The sequence below is a fragment of the Silene latifolia genome, chromosome 1 (assembly GCF_048544455.1).
Source record: "Silene latifolia isolate original U9 population chromosome 1, ASM4854445v1, whole genome shotgun sequence".
NCBI classification, from domain to species: Eukaryota; Viridiplantae; Streptophyta; class Magnoliopsida; order Caryophyllales; family Caryophyllaceae; genus Silene; species Silene latifolia.
This window is the reverse complement of record NC_133526.1, coordinates 127,160,559-127,178,522: the sequence shown is the minus strand read 5'-3', so window position 1 is coordinate 127,178,522 and position 17,964 is coordinate 127,160,559. Positions and strand designations below refer to the sequence as shown.

At 36.1% G+C, this 17,964-nt stretch overlaps 2 long non-coding RNA genes across 3 annotated transcripts; both read left to right on the top strand.

Moving 5' to 3' along the window:
- Positions 1-8,331: 8,331 nt before the first annotated feature.
- LOC141602177 (uncharacterized) lies at positions 8,332-10,244 on the top strand. The gene is made up of 3 exons (XR_012524382.1): positions 8,332-8,909; positions 9,000-9,118; positions 10,223-10,244. It is a non-coding gene; the product is annotated as an uncharacterized LOC141602177 (long non-coding RNA).
- Positions 10,245-10,269: 25 nt separating this feature from the next.
- LOC141602125 (uncharacterized) lies at positions 10,270-11,785 on the top strand. Of its 2 annotated transcripts, XR_012524378.1 has the most exons (3): positions 10,270-10,289; positions 10,890-11,145; positions 11,556-11,785. It is a non-coding gene; the product is annotated as an uncharacterized LOC141602125 (long non-coding RNA). The 2 variants fall into 2 exon arrangements; XR_012524377.1 differs by lacking the exon at positions 10,270-10,289 and having other exon boundaries at positions 10,803-11,145.
- The last annotated feature ends 6,179 nt before the right edge of the window (positions 11,786-17,964 follow it).

Genomic DNA, 17,964 nt, shown 5'->3' with positions numbered 1-17,964 from the left:
TGTACCTTCATTCAAATCATTCTCTTTACTTCATTTACACAAGTACACAATAATATCTTGCCTTGTGTGTTGTGTCCTCATTTTTCTCCCACTCTATCTTTAGAATAAGTACACTAATCATTCAAAGATAGCATATGAGACACAAATTAATGATGTTGAATTATAAGGAGAACTACCTCATAGGTAGACTAATAGATATTGTTTTCATATGAGTTCTTGGTGATTGACATTCCTTTAAGAGAGTTCATAGACTCAAAATCGCTTCATAAATGATCATACACAAGCCTTAAGCATGTGGACATATAATGAAACCGGTCATTATATTTGTCTATTAGATCACTTTAAGTGATTAATCTTATGTTTCAAAACGCAAGCAATTTAAAGATGAAATTTTAGAACATAAAGGATAAATGATAAAACGTGTGACTTGGGTTGCAAACCAAGTCACTATCATCCAAAATACAAACCATTATCCAAAATACCTTTCCATGTCGAACACGGAAACTTAAAGTTCTAAAAATTCAAAACATAACTTAAAATAAGACAATGAAAAACAAAGCTCCATAAAAGCTATCCTTAGCTTCTTCATGGTTTCTTATGCTTGCTTTTCTTTTCCTTTGTCTTTGCTTGGTGGAGGCCCTATTTACAATAAAAGGGAGATACATTATCACAACTTTGCATCATAATACCATAGTTGAATTTAGAAACATAAAAGAAGGTTAGTCATTTACCTACTGGAGTGATCTTTCCAGCTTTGATATCACCAAGGTATTTGGAACAATTCCTCTTCCAATGTCCCATGCCATTACAATAATGGCATTTGTCAAGAGGACCCTTCTTGACTTTGGAGGTGCCAGCTTCACAAGACTTAGCTTTGGTGAATGTGGGAGCTTGTTTCTTGCCCTTTCTCCCATTCTTCTTGAACTTCCCCTTACTCTTTGTGCTTATGTTAAGCACATCCTTGGGAGGGTTCACATTTAACCCCATGTCCCTCTCGGCTTGCACAAGTAACTTGTGCAACTCCTCAAGAGACACATCCTTGTCTTGCATGTTGAAATTCACCCGGAATTGCACATATGCCTTGACCTTAGACAAGGAGTGTAGAATCCTATCTACGATGAGTTCTTTAGGGATTTCAACTTTTTGAATCTTCAAGGTCTCGACAAGCTCCATGAGTTTGAGCACATGAGGGCTAACCTTTTGGCCCTCTTTGAAGTCGAGATCAAAGAATGCCGCGCCGCCTCATATTGGACGATCCGCGGAGTTTGTGAAAACATGGTCACAAGTTTGGAGTAAATCTCATTAGCATTGCCCATTTTGAAGGCTCTCCTTTGGAGTTCCGCCTCCATCGCAAATATTAAGACATTTTTCATTGCGGCGGACTCCTTTTGGTAAGCCTCATAGGCTTCCCTAGTGGCGCGGTGGACCTAGTGGAGGGTTCGGGTGGAGAGGCCTCGGTAAGGTAACGAAGCTTGTCGTCACCTTCGGCGGCTAATTTGAGTTGGGCATCCCACTCGGAGAAATTTGACCCATTCTTTTCAAGTTTACATCGATCCATAAAGGATCGGAGCCATGATGAAGTAGCGAGTGGTGTAGCATTAGGAGTTGGTGTTGCCATTTGTTATGAATTAGAAGTGGTCTACAAAACAAAATATAAGGAGTAAAACAATTGTCGTTTTAATAATACTCGTAAAAATGTATGATTTAAACAAGTTTTAAGCATTTTTCTAGTGACCTCTACCCAACTAGATAAATGATTCCAAGACCCAAATTCATATCGACTTAGGCACGGGGTAGCCGATGCAACCTTTATCAATATAACTCGGTGGATTAACCTTTTAATCGATTCTACTTTTAGAATTCTTGGTCGATAAAATTACTCTAATGTTTATCTATAGCCCAAAACACATCAACAAGGGCACGGGGTAGCCGATACATCCCTTATCAATAACTTTTGTTGAGATCAATCCAAATTTCGAATAAATGTGTCCATAATCCAAACCCACATCAACTTGGGCACGGGGTAGCCGATACATCCCTTATCAACATGAATTCGGTGGATTTAACATTCATCACCCACTTCCCCTACGTAACAAGGTTTGTACCCGGGGTAGCCGAGTGCACTCCCTCGCGAAATAGGTTTTCATGGTTTCTACTATTTGGTAAGGCTATGTCTCAATTGTTTGTTTTAGCGAGAGGTCATGTCAATTTATTATCTATCACGTTTTAAGTGAACTAAAGCGGTGAACTACGATAATTCTAATTGACACGGTCGATAAACTCGATAAAATAAGAATGCATGTTTTAGTTATGGCGATTTAGCGATGCATGTGACATAAATAAAATGCAAGCATAAAAGATAAATAAATCCTAGTATGGCCTTTCCTAAAATAGAAAAACTATTAATCTATTACATATTCGGAAACCAACTCCATTGGTCCCTTGAACTTCGGTTGTGGCACGCATCTCGAGGTAACACCGTCTTTATGTATCGCCATTCTTGAAGAAATCCGTCTTTTGGAACTCCGGAATGAATAAAAATACATAATAAATTACATAATTTCCTATTATACATTTGTAACTAAAATAAAATAAATCTATTAAATATTACAAAACGGTGATACGAGATCACAATAAAAATTACAACCGAATCGATATTCCCATACATTTCGGGAAATACCAATTAAAATCTAAGGCCATACTAAGTAAAATTACATAATTCAAAATTACATAAATTAAAATTATGACAATCATAAAGTAAAATGCAGCATTATAATATGTATGAACATGCTCAATTTTTATGCTAAATCGCCTTTTAATTAGCCAATATCGTATATTACTCGGTTTTTACGGATTTGCGTGATTTCAACATTTTATAATCACAAAAATACATAAACTCATATTTATGCATAAGTTAATTACCCTAACCTCTTAGGACTCAAAATATAGTCTTCACTAATAATTTGACCATAATTAACCTTTTATTTATAAAATTGTTCATAATTGGACCAAAAATTACAAAAATAAGCCATTAAACTTCAAATAAATCGAAAAATTTCAAATAAATTCAAAATTTGAAATTTAAATTCATGAACATTCTGGAAAAATTCCATGACACTCATAATGTTCAAAATCTTAGGTTAAAAATTTCGAAAATTTCCGGAAAAACAATGTTGCGGTTTATCGATATTTAATAAAATAATCATAAAAACATGGAAAAATTATTTTCATTAACTTTTCATTTTAGATCTGGAAAAATATAATAAAATGCAACATTAGACGTTTTTCCTTAGTCATAGTTTATGTTTTATTAATTTTCAACTAATAATGTCACTATTTATGCCATTTTTCTTCAAAAATTCATAAATCATGCTAAAAGACTTCTCTATAGCCAATTATTTTACACACATCTTGTAAAATTGCATGTGACAACATATTAATTTTCTATGACCAGATTCGAAATTTAACTCATATTAACCTATTTTTCTCTTAAATCCGCATTTAATAATGAAAAATTCATTTTTCGAGCATAACAAGTGCAAAAATTATGAAAATTTACAGGTTATCTCAAAATTATATATGTAACAACATATCCAAAAACCAAGTGAAAATTCGAAGTATAGCTAATTTTCGACCAAAAATGACATTTTTACTCATAAAATCACATTTAAATGTCATTATTATTAAATATGAACAATAAAAATCCGAAAAATTAACCAAAAAATCCTAAAACACTTTAGGACCAGAAATATTAACATGCATGTAATTATTTCGTGATATATCATAATAACACAAATTTTACAAGTTTTATTTTGTTATTCATATAACTCGGAAAAACTTTTAACCAATTTGCATGCAAACAACCGTGGCTCTGATACCAATTGAAGGAAATGTAGATTCATATACATATTTAACATATTCATATATGTCTAATTAAATTGTCATAAATTAAAACGGATCTTATGCATGCAAACAATAAAATGAATAGAGGAGAAATCATGTCCTTACATGGTAAATTTCGGCTATAAGGGCACAAAAGAGATCACCTTTCTCTTTTGTTCTTGAGCTTATTCCAATGGAAGAACAAAGATCTAAGAGTAAGATCTCTCCCTATGTATTATACCCAAGGCTCCTTTTAATTTAATTAATATTACAAAACTAGTATAATATTAATTATAGTAGAAAATTGAACCAAAAATATTGTTAACACTTTGAATATTTTCGGTTTTGATGAGAGATAAAGAGAGGATTTTATTTCTCTAGAAAACTAATATTTTGGATGAGTTGAATGAATGAATACACTAACTCCTTTTAGTGTAATATTAGGTAAATTTAGAAGAAAAACAATGATGAATTGTTCTTCTCCAAAACCGTGTAAGAGAGGACATAAAGGGAGCCAATGCATGAAGAAATTGTTCTTCACAAGGAACAATAGGTATGCAAGGCTAGGGTTGCCTTTAATCATTGTGTTTTGCCACTAATTAAACAATTAATTAGCTTAACATCCCCTCCTATTTTCGGCACCTTTAGCTAATATGGATTCCATATTAATTTTGTCAATTGTCAATATGTTACATGTCATATGTCACATATATTTGTTATGTATTTTTAACATATTAAAAATCAACGTATTAATAAAAATACGTCACATACAAAAATCGACTTAGTAATATCATAATTACTTGTCCAAAATATTTTACCAATTTATAAATCACAACTGATTGTATTTATAACAATTCATTCGATTTAATTGTTACATTAAACAATTCATTTCATCCGAGTAACTATACAATTTAATTACTCAGACCGTATCTCATTTAATCACATTTCAATATGATACGTAAATTTTACTTCCAAAATCGTCCGTCAATTTTCAAGTAATTTAATTAACTCGTAACATTATACGATTAATTAAATAATCAATTAAGAGGGTTGCCCTTTAGGTATGACCTAGGGGATCAACTGATCACCACCGTCACGCGGTAATGTCAAACTCTAGTCACCAATCATTACCGATATATGTTGACCGGTTGCTTGATAACAATATTACTTCCCAATTGTATTCATTTTAATGAGACTTAAACATGTGATCATCATGATCAACAGTCGTGATCGCATTATTGTCGGAGGACACATATTCCAACACAAACACAATACCAATAACATCCCTTTAGTCTATTTACCTCTTTAGGTAAGCAAAAGATGAATAAAATCAGGTTTATAAGACAAACCCTAGAAATTTTGGTCCCAATTATACCCCCAAATCAATTAGATTTTGTACTTTCTAGCATCAACAACAACGAATTAAAGTAATTTTATCAAAATACCACAACTATAGTCAAAATCCATGAGTATAAATCAAATTTTTCAGAAAATTAACACTTTATATGCTACTAATGGATTAAAAGCAAAGAAAGAGAGTAGCAATCTTACCTTGAATGAGTTGAAAAACGATTGAACGAATTAGCAAGGAGATTTCAACCACAATTACCCAAGAATTAGAGAGAACATAAGTTTTAGGGAGAGTTTAGGGTTTAGAGTAAGAAGAGAAATTGAAGAGAATGAAAAAATAGAGCATATGTATCCCGTCCAAACACGGGTACAGTAGCAACTTACTTGATCAAGTGACTTGGTTACTCGATCGAGTGGCCTCTACTCGATCGAGTTGGAGTTGCTCGATCACGTTTCTGCTAGCATTTCCAATGATTTCTATCTAATAACCAAACTACTAGATCGAGTAAACTCTACTTGGTCGTGTAGGCACTCGTACTCGGTCGAATAAGACTAGGAGCAAGGTCAAAGGTTACGAATTGGGTTAATGGTTCTTGCAAAACAACAACTCGTTCCGAGTCCAAGGTGCACTTCGTACTCGTCACTGATTATTTCCACACAATCACTATCAATTAACACTACTCACATGTAACACGATTACCTCAACCGAACACAACACATATATCATCCATCATATACCAACATTTAAAATTTAATCCAACTACGGAATACTTCAAGTCACATGTACATGTGTAACAACAATATTATTCTACTTTATTTTCGCATATCCAGGTTTGATCGTTCAACATGTGATTATAATGAAAGATCATAGATTCTAATTAGACTCTCTAATTAAAAATCAAATTATCTCATAATTTGTGTTTATGTGATCTATGTAACATGCATGCAATATAAAAGCATATTAATATAAAAGATGAGGAAAATAATATTCCTTACATTGAAAAATGGTAGTATTTGGACACAACCAAGATCACCATCTTGGTTTGTTCTTGAGCTATTTATCAATGGCAAGATCCTCCATAACCCAAGCTTCCAAAGAGAAAGCCTCCTCTCAAAAGCACCCAAGAACTTACCCAACAACCTTACTAATATTAACTAGATATTAGTAAGATCACCCTTGATAATATGTAAACATTACTAACAATCTTAGTAACAATTTTTGTTTACTAACAACTTAGTAAAAATGTTTATATTAATTTTAGAGAGAATACATTTATTTTCTCCACATGCAAAAGATTGTGTAGAAAAATGAAGAACCAAAGTGAAGTATGGTGGAGGGAGTAAATGGCGGTTGGAAGAGGGAGTGGAGTGCTTTTTATTTTTCTTATTTTATTCCACCCAATATACATGGGTATGGGTAAGAAAAAAAGCACAATGGGAAGTGCACCCAATCAAAATGCATGCATTAGTACTAATTGTGTCTAACAACACACAATCACATTACCATTTACACGGTCCAAATGACCCATTTACGGGTCCATTTTGCTTCTTATATTTGTCGCACAAATACGTGTAAATTTTATTTAAACATCATTTTATGTTTAAAGGCTTCCCAATTAATTTTGTCTAAAACACTCCGTAAATATACGTGTGATCGGTCCGTTTCGTATTCACAAGTAAATAGATGTGGTCGTTGGTCACGGTCGAATCAAAACACAATTTATAGCTTAACAAGCAACTCTACAATTAGTAAAGAGGCAAGTAAAGGTCGGATCCCAAGGGACGGGAGTTGAAATGAGATTTCTATTGTAACTAGTGGTGTCTAAGGGGTGTCACAAATTGGGTTGATGTAGAAGGTTACTAAACTAGAATAACAATGAAAATAAACAAGCAAGATGAATTAAAGGGGTGTAAACAATTGATTAAAGGCACTAGGGTGTCATGGGGTCATAGGGGAATAATGGGATATGATCATACAAACATGTTCTCAAATTATAAGCAAGCAATTATTGTTGTGATGGATTGAGTTGGGTTATATCTTACAATCCTAGGAAAGTTTGGGTCCCGGAGCCGAATCGATTAGATTGTACAACACCTACAAGTCGACTTAATCTTCCCTACTCAACAACATGCATGGTCTAATGAGACTCGAGTTGGGTTATGTCTTACAAGTCTCATTCAAAAGATAGGAGATGATAGTAAATGCAAGGATTCATAGGCTTAGCATTTCATCAAATATAACATGTGCATGAGTTGAGATCAAAACAAGCAAGCAAATAAGATATGAAAGCATATTAATTTAAGCATGAATCATTCCCCATGTTGGTTTCCCTAATCACCCATTAACCCTAGCTAAGAGACTACTCACTCATTATCATGTTGATCATGCTAGCAAGGTTGTCAATCATACCAACAATATGAAACATGATGAATAAATGAAAGTAATTAACAATAATTAAAAAGGGATTAAGAGATTATACCTACTAATGATTCCAATAATAAAGCAAGAATAATAGAAGTACTTGAATGCTAGATTGAGAGGTTGTCAATCTCCCAATAATAACCCAAATAATCTTCAATTACCCAAAATAAAGGATGAACAAAAGAGAGATTAAAGAACTAAAACTTGGATTAAAACTTGATTAATACTTGATTACAATATTGAAGAGAGATTTGATTGATATTAACTACACTAATTATTGATAAGAAGAACATGCTCCTCTAATTAGACTAATGGGGTATTTATAGTGAAAATTAGGGAGGATGCATTAGGGTTAACTAAGGGCTAAACTAGTAATTACACTTTTTAAGTTGAGCAAGGAGAAGCCGGTATTTTTGGAGAGAAGGGCTTCTCTTTTCGTAGCTTGAAGAAGACAACCCGTGCTGTGAAGGAATCCGGGCGGATTAAGGTCGGGACGGCCGGATTTGCACTACTACAAAAAATAGCAAAGAGATCACTAATAAGAAACCTGTTAAACTCTTAAACCGGTCTCTCAACATAAGAAACTGTTGATTTTATAAAACTAGTCTCTTAAAATAAGCTAACAAACCAGGTTGTATATAAACCGGTTTCTTATCTTTTTGGGATTTTTTCATGATCTTTTTTATTCCTTTTTTTTAATTCATTTGTTACTTAGCACATATGGGTTATCACTTACCATTTACCACCACTATCAGTTAACACCCCAATACTCGCCTCACCGCACATCACCACCACCAAACGCAGTCCTAATTAAGAAGATTGGCGATAATTCCTTTCAGCCAAATCTATCACTTGTTCCTCAAAATTATCGTTTGCATATATTTGTTCCTCGATTTAGGTATTCATTTCTCTTCAATTTCGTTTTAATTTTTAGGGTTTTAATTTCTATTGAATTTTATAGGAGCAAAGGATAGTTTAGGTATTGATTTGTTCACTTAATTTTTTGTTTATTGCTCTCTCTGTATCAATCTATCAATCTATGAGTATTGAGTATTGAGTATTGAGTATTGAGTATTGAGGAGGACGATGCCCCGTTCCCTGACAAAGTTCAAGGCTTCCCACGACATGCCGATGGAACAACAATATCCATAAACTTATCGATCATCAAGGCCTTGAGGTTCTTAATAATGACCAGTGGTACAAGTTTCATGTTATTCCTGGTGGCCTCTTTGTCAATATTGGTCATCTCGGCGAGGTCAGCTTTATTTATTTGTTTGTTGCATACAACTTTCTAACAGTAACCTGAATGCTTTTGAGGTTCTAAATGGATGACACGCTTGTTCAGGTAAAATGTCTAATGGCGTGTTTAAGAGTGCAGTGCATCGGTTAATCACAAATTTGAAAAAGGAGAGGACATCAGTGGTGGCATTCTGCCATCCGGAAAAGCTTGAAGAAATTGGACCTGTAAGTGAATTTGTTTGAGCTTCGTTCACTTAATTGTTTCTTTATTGCTCTCTCGGTTGGGTGAAAGAGCACGGGATAAAGGGGAGTCTCGTTACTATGGAGTAGAGATTGACTAAAGCAATGACATGCCTCGCCTTCTTTCATTCCACGCTGATGCTGGTTTCGGCTTCGTCCTTTCTCCTTTGGTCACTCTCATTTTCTTCTATTCTTCTTTCTATTTCAACTTTACCCAATATACGGAGCTTGTTCATTTACTATTACGCCTTTCCAATGGGCTAGCTTCCTTATGACTACAGTTTTTAGCATCTGTTAAATTATAGTTAGGCGAAGTTGCTACAATTTCCACAAGTTAAGTTAAACAATAATCTCCTTATTTCTGGTTTTAATCAAGAAATTCTTAAAGAGGACATGTCTGAATTGAGGCAGCCCAGACAGGTTCAAATCTTGTTCAAGAACAAGACTATCTTACTATAAGAGGGTACAAAACTAGCATTCACCGCCATACTCTGATTTTTAGCATTTGTGTGGAGTAGTTATCAAAGCAGGACATAGATCGTTTAAAAACCGTCCTTTTATACTGTTAAAACTTCGTTGAGTTTGGTCATATTCAACCGCCGTACTCGGACTCCTTTTGGTGAAACCATTTTTGTAAAGTGCTTGCTCCTTCATCATGCGTCTATTGTGTTGTTGAATACTATTATTTTGGTGAAGCCATTTGGAAAGCCAGAATAGTAAATGACAAGCTCCGTATATTGTTTCTATTTCTATTTTAATTTCCAAAATTCATTTTGGTTTCCTGCCATTGTATCTACATTTATATTGGGTAATAATGGTGTTTCCTACATATTACATACATGCCATTGGAGCTCCGTATATTGGGGCAACAACCACTTATCTATATTTAGTGGGGTAATGATGTTGTATCCTACATACCGGGACACACTTTCCAGGAATCTAGCTGTTGTGGTTTATAAATAGTTAGTGCTTTTATTTGCTCCATTTATCTACTTAGGAGTAGTTTATATGTCTTCTTATATTAAGTATTAATGTATGTATATGACGATAACCGGAACGGGTTCCTGATAGTGAGTCAGTATTGTACAGGATGAGGAGATTATTAAAACAAAGACAGATACGGAATGCAACGAGTTGATTCGGCTACAAGATTGTTGTAATGTTTCTAGTCTCCACTTCCATTTAAGTTTTGTATCTCCTATTGTATTTATCTAATCATCCTGAAGCATTCCTATGACCGTTTTATTAGCTAGTTTTTACCATCAGTCACAAATTTTCAAATAAGACTACGGTGCAATAAGCTGATAAGCTTTTAATTAGTTGATATGTCTAGTATTGATACAACATTAACAACAATGTTACGACAGTGATTGTAAGGGGCTCCAGTATATGGAGTCGTCTCCCTATCTTTGTCAAGTGCATTGTATTCTGTACAACTTTCACCATCATGTCTCGTGTGTCCGACATGAAGCCATCCGACACTTTATTTCAGATCAAAGAAATGAAACTTTCACCCAAAATAACCGTGTCCAACAGTCGGACATGCCACATCTTAGACGAGACTGGGTAATATAAATGACAAGCTATACATAGGTAATTAAGTCAGTCCTCAGGAAATTAATAAATAAACTGCTATAATAGTAAAACTGTGGTGACGGTGTTCGAAATTAAGCCATAACTAAAAGACTGCTCTTCTTTCATTCCACATTAACTATCTTTTTCTTGAATTTTCATTTCAAGTTGATCCTACATACAGGCCAAGCCTAGAAAGTTTTGATGATACTCCAACCGAGGCCCTTAGTGGATCAAATTTGGTATTGACTTCTCCTCAGTGGAGTAGTCATGTAGTTGGTATGCACCTTTTCTCACCCATTTGCTTAATTTTATCATTATTCATATCCGTGTTGTATATAAAACCGGTTTCTTAGTTTGATTAAGTACACATAGGGAGTTTTATCAACCTCAAAACTATCGCTTCTCTTCCTTCGAGCCGGCCAGTTCCTCGATAATAGGTACTCATTTTTCATCAATTTCGCTTTAATTTTTTAAGGTTTGGGTTGTTCGATCTATTCTTAATTAGGTTGGTGTAGGATTTTTATTGTTGTTCTTAACGATACATATAGCTTTATTGTTGTTGTGTTTGAAGTATCAGACACAAATGGTTAGACTTGCTAATTAGGGTCGATCAATTTACCTGTTTTGGATTCGAATAAATTTACAAGTAATCATTTACTTTAATCATTTGTTGCTATTTGTCGATGTGCAGTGTTCTGCCTTGGTTGCATGAGTATATTGTAAATAAGTGTAGGGGATTTAAAAACATCGACCACACGGACTATGAATCGAGAGTACGGAGTACGTACTTTGTGCAAAGATCTTTGCTTGTTTTTTTTCACCGCCTTTTTTTTCTCCCTTTGTGCAGGAGCAAGGCTAGAGTGATGTCTTTGAGTTTGGGTATAGATTAGATGATTTCGACGACAAAGTTAGCTTGAAGAGCTAGTATTTTGCTTGATTTGTTCCGTGTATAATTGGGGAATATAATTGTAAATTGGTTGCTTTTGGATGTTGATGGTGATTATGTAAATTAATAATTGTAATATTTTAATGATTATAATTTTTGATTAATATTATGTAGGTCTCGACTTGTTTGAATTCTTTTTTTTTTGTTTTTAAATAAAATATAAGAGACCAGTTTAAGGTCAAAACTGGTTTCAAAGGTAATACCAAAGAGACCGGTTTTAATCCAAAACTGGTTTCAAAGGTAATATCAAAGAAACCGGTTTTGGCCAATAACTGGTGTCTTAACCACTAGTCAAAGAAACCAGTTTTTGGTATCAACCGGTTTCTTTGATATTACCAAAGAAGCCGGTTCAAATAACCGGTCTTTTAGGCTAAGACACCTATGAGCTAGAGACCGGTTATAAACTGGTTTCTTATGGCCTTTTTAACCGGTTTCTTTGATGTTTTTTGTAGTAGTGTTGGGCGATGGAATCCGAGCGGATTCTGGGGAATCCGGGCGGATTGCTGAGGGGGAATCCGAGCGGATTCCAGCTGGGACGCTCGGATTGTGCAAGGGCAGGACGGGCGGATTGTTGACAATCCGCTCGGCTTGTCAGTCAGCGTGGTAACTTCTTCTTTTCTTCCCTTTTCTTCATAAATTCCTTGGGGATTTCCTTGGGGACTCAAGGATCTTTTCTCAACATTGCTCTTCTACTAAGATATGTACAAAGGCCTTCTAATCTTGTCTCTCCTTGATGCTTGGTCATTGAATTTGATCAATTTAGTCTCGATTTGCCATGAAAATGCAAGATTCTTACTCCTTTCCTACCAAGGGATCAAAATCTCAAAGAATATGCAAAACAAAGAACTAAAGATAAGAAATGACCCAAATAAGCACTAAAAAGCATGGAAACAAGGGTAATTCGGGGGCTAAATATGCGCCAATTATGGTCACATCAACGTGTATAGCTACACATATATTTTACGTACCGATACTAATCACATTAGTCAATTAGTACTGATTTACAATTAACTACTTAATCATTAATTCCCGTCTCAAAAAATTTATTATTTAATTATCGCATAATTAAATAATAATTTCTGCGCCTCGAGTTCACAACTCAATATCTCTCTAAATTAATTAATCAACTAACTCTTAGTCAATTTATCAAGGGACTAATTAAACTGTATCTCATACAATTAATTAGTTTTCGTGTTGGGGTTCATTCCTTTAGGTGTGACAGGAAGGGATCAGCTGAACACTGCCGTCTCACGACAATAACGTCAAACCCTAGTTGGCCAACCGTTACCGATATACGTTGATCAGCTGACTAGTATTGCCAATGAATATCCCATGCATATTCCTTAATGAGATTTAATAATATTATCACGCACTATTATGGAGGACAAAACTCCAACATATAATATATTACACATTCCATTAAGCAAACTACTATTACTTACTATCCATACTTGCGCTATTGCTTGTCACATTACAACAATCCAAAAATCAGAAATCACGATTCATACTGCTACACTAATTCACAAGAGTATACCAATCATTTACATGTCAAATTCCACAACATCACATGACATGAATACTAACTAAAGCACATATATGGATATTCACAACTCATTACCACCGTCACATTATCCGATACTCATATGCAACTCTCAACACATCCACCATTCTCTATCACACACACACACACACACACACACACACACACACACACACACACACTTCCAGTTATTCACAACACTAGCACGTTTTGGCACTACTACTTGCACACACAAGACATCACAACAAACTCAAACACGGCTATATCCATTCTACATACCACACACAACTATACACATACAATTCCCGACTCAATATTCCCATTCGAAGTGGCTGGGTAAAGCATATTGGGGCCAGGATTTTGAAATGAGGGCGCCTTCTCACCCAAAATCAAGCATCTGCCGGGCTCTCAACATATATACACGGGGTTCATTTTATTAGACTCACTACGTTCATTAGGCTTATTAGTTACAGGTTCCAAAATTGTCGCTCTAATACCACTTTGTAACACCCCCATCTACCAAGGAGTCTTAACAAGACCTTCCCCAACAGATAAAGGCGTTACCATCTTGGTTGCCCAAGGAATAGTAATAATCAAATGTCGATAAAAGAACAATTATATTTATTTACAAGTTATCAACCAAAACAAAAGATACAACTCGTGACATCTATCAACTACGTGAGACTATCTCTGTCATGACTCGTGGTAGACTCGTCCCTCCAAGCAATCAGCTATGATCCAGATATAAACCTGCTAAGACCGACAGCTCACCATAGTGGGTCACGGCAGAAAGAACACAAGAAGAAAACACAACAACACCACACAAGGTCAGTAACTGAAGGAACACACAGAACTAGATACAACAAACATACACATATCACCTTCTCCAACCACCCACACTCCTCTGACTGCCCGAAGGTCCAGTCCTGCCAGATTTCCAATCATAACCAGTAATCCTCGCCACCAGTAGAAGACCGCAGTCGTACCCACCAAATCCCCGCTAATCAATCCCGAGCGAAACCCATGTTCCTTAATGTGCACATCCCCTCTTATTGCGGGTTCCACAGAGGGCAAATCAAGGGCGTGAGGCCACTCCCGCAAGCGTCTTCACTCAGCCGAGGACGCGCCTCGCGAACTAGAGACAATCAAATAACAACAAACTACAACCAATCCACACTACCAACCATAACACCAAATACAACCAGAATCTATAAACAACATACTATACAACCAACAGTACTGAGTAGGAAAACCTACCTCTTGTAATCCACAGCGATACCGCACACGACCATAAGACGACAAACAACCACCATAACAACCTATAACAAACAGTATGACCATCAATTACTACTGCCACAACCACAAACGGAACCAAGGAAGACGATGATGATGAAAACATACCTATACATAATATTTCGGCAACAAGACCGCTACCCGGCTCATGCTTCCCATCCCCGTGGTGTCTCCACTCTCAAAAGCTCTAAAAGGATGAATATAGGTGAAGGAATAGAGAGGTGACGGCATCTAGGTTTAGGAGAAAAGGAAATGAAATGATTTGGTTTCACGATATCACGATTTATATTTCCCTGCTGAACTCCCGTAACTCTATTGAGTATGTAACTTACTCGATCGAGTGACTGAGCTACTCGATCGAGTAGCCTCCGCTAGATCGAGCCTTCTAAACTCCAAGGGTTACTACGTCACAAGGGTAACTTCGTAAGGTTTCCAAACGTCTAGACAGGTGTCTACGGTTAGTCAATGACGGTCAACGGGTCCCTAAAAGGACGGGTATTACAAAGTCACTCCCGCAAGTGACTCCACTCAGTCGAGGACGCGCCTCGCGAACCACAGAGAAACACAACCAACCAACTATACAACAACAATTACCAATCACCAACACCAATATGAAATAGAGCAACAACAATAAACAACTAACCACAATCAACCATCAAATACAATGTAATCAATAACCGAGTAGGAAAACCCTACCTGGAAAAGCAATCACCAAGATCGTCACAATGAGCTATTCAAAACCGCTATTCTACGAAATCACCTCCTATAATCACACAATCATATAATTACTATCTAAAAATCACAACCCTCCCAAAATCCCCAAAATACCCAATTAGGGTTTCAACTAATATCAATGAAATGATATAAAAATCATACTAGAAGCTTACCCATGATGCGATGGTTTCAACGGCGTAAAGAACTCAACGATCCGATGACTCTAGCCCTTAAGATTTGATAGCAATGAGAGAAGGGGAAGTTACCTAACTTTTCTCTTGTGTAAATTGTTTAGAAATAGTGAAAAAGTAAAAAGGAATTAATAAAATAACTTTATATAACATTCTCACGTTGTTATCAAAACCTGGGAAAACAACCCGTAATACCAACTTACTCGATCGAGTAAGTCACTTACTCGATTGAGTGCCCCCTACTCGATCGAGTGACACCTACTTGATCGAGTACCCATCAGAAAGTACACTGGTTTGAAACCAAACTCACTTACTCGACAGAGTAAGCCTTACTCGAAAGAGTACCCATCAGTAGAGAAAACCGTAGTACTACAGAAGCAAGCAAGTGATGTGAAGATCCTAGAGTGGAAAGGAGTGCTATAAAGGGGAGAGCCCTCAAGGTTTGAGTTGCACGGGGATGGAAGCCTTAGATTCAAAGGGAGATGGTTCATACCAAATGATGAGGAGCTTAAAAAAAAGATCATGAATAAAGTGCATAACACACCTTTCTCGGTGCACCCGGGTGGTGATAAGTTATACAAGGACCTTATGAGAACCTTTTGGTGATCAAACATGAAGAGGGAAGTGGCAGAATTTGTGGCAAGATACTTGACTTGCCAAACAGTGAAGGGAGAACACAAGAGACCATAAGGGAAAGTTCAACCATTAGAGGTGCCGGAATGGAAGTGGGAGTCGATATCTATGGATTTCATAGTGGGGTTACCAAGAACTCAAAAATGGAACAACATGATTTGGGTTATTGTGGATAGGTTAACCAAATCGGCTCATTTAATTGTAATGAAAAATACTTGGAGCAAGGTGCAATTAGCAAATGCATATTGCAAGTATGTGGTTAAGCTTCATGGATTTCCAAAAGATATTGTGTCAGATCGTGACTCACGATTCATTTCAAGGTTTTGGCAAGAGCTTCAAAGCTCTTTGGGTACTCAATCGATGATGAGTACGGAGTTCCACCCGGCAACGGATGGACAAACGGTGAGAACCATCCAAACGTTAGAAGATATGTTGAGAGATTGCAGGTTGGAATTTGAGGGTTCTTGGGAAGATAGGCTACATTTGATCGAATTTTCCTACAATAATAACTACTATGCTAGCATTGGCATGGCACCGTTTGAAGCCTTGTATGAGAGGAAGTGTCGAAGTCCGATATGTTAAGATAATAGCACTGAAGCCATCTTGTTGGGTGATGTGACTCATATTTACGCACATTTAGTCCCCTAACTACCCTCGTTTCTATGCTTCCTTGTATGTATTAAGGTCCTTTCTTATCTTTACCTTCCTACTTTGCATATTCTATGAGGTTTTGTGTCCTTGGTAGGAGAGGAATGCTAACATTGCTTATATGGAGCAAAACGGAGCTAAATGGATCACATATAACGACCAAATAACAAAGAGAAGACCAATACTAAAGGCCTAAGTCAATAAAACAAGTATATGGGCAATGATGAAGGACCCCCACGGCTCCTCAACGATCCCCACGGATCATGAGACAGCAAAATAAAGAAGAAGCCGAGCTGACCTTTGAGACAGGCGTCCCAGAAGCGGCCCGAGCATCCGAAAGGGAGGGACGGGGGTCCCAAGACTCAGTCCGAGCGTCCCTTGAGTAGGACGGGCGTTTTTCCATACACCATGAGCGTTCAACAAGTGCAGGTCGGGCATTTCCATGAAGGACTTGCAAGGCGTTAATCTTCATTTTAGGGACTTAATCGTCATTTAAGCCCTTAGTTACCCTAATATTTGTACTTAATATAAATACTCCATTATATTATGAGAGTATCATCAAGCTTTAATCAAGTTTTATTAGGAGGTTTTCTTGGATTAATCCAAGTTATTAATACAATCCAATCATATAATTCAATCTTAATCACATCTTAATCTTTCCTTAATTATTCAAGTGTTCTTAGATTTAGTTGGGTAATTTGAAGACTATTTAGGTTTATTGGAGAATTGGCAACTCTCGATCATTCATCAAGTTTTCTTGTATTATTCTTCGCTTTCTATTTGATCATCCTAAGTTGGTACAATTTCTCTACTCTTTACTTAATCATTGTTTATTGTTTTACTCTTTCATCATGTTTAGACTTGTCAATATGATTGACACCATTGTTAGCATGTTTTCCATGATAATGAGTGAGTAGTCTCCTAACTAGGGTTAGTGGGGGATTAGGGGAGTTAATCATGGGATAGATATTTACTTAATAAGTTCATATGATTGCTTGCTTGTTGTAGTTTCAACTTATGCACATGTTATGCTTGATGAAATGCTTGATTGGCAACCTAACATGATTCTCTTATCCATTCAACAAGACATGTAAGACATAAACCAACTCAAGGTTTGTTTAACCATGCATATAGTTGAATAGGAAGAATTATGTCGACTTATAGGTGTTGTAAAGTCTTGATCGACTCGGCTCCGAGACCCAAAACTTCCTAGGAATTGTAAGATATAAACTAACTCGATTCCACTACAACAATAAATTTCTTGCATCTATGAAACTTGTTTATGTGATCT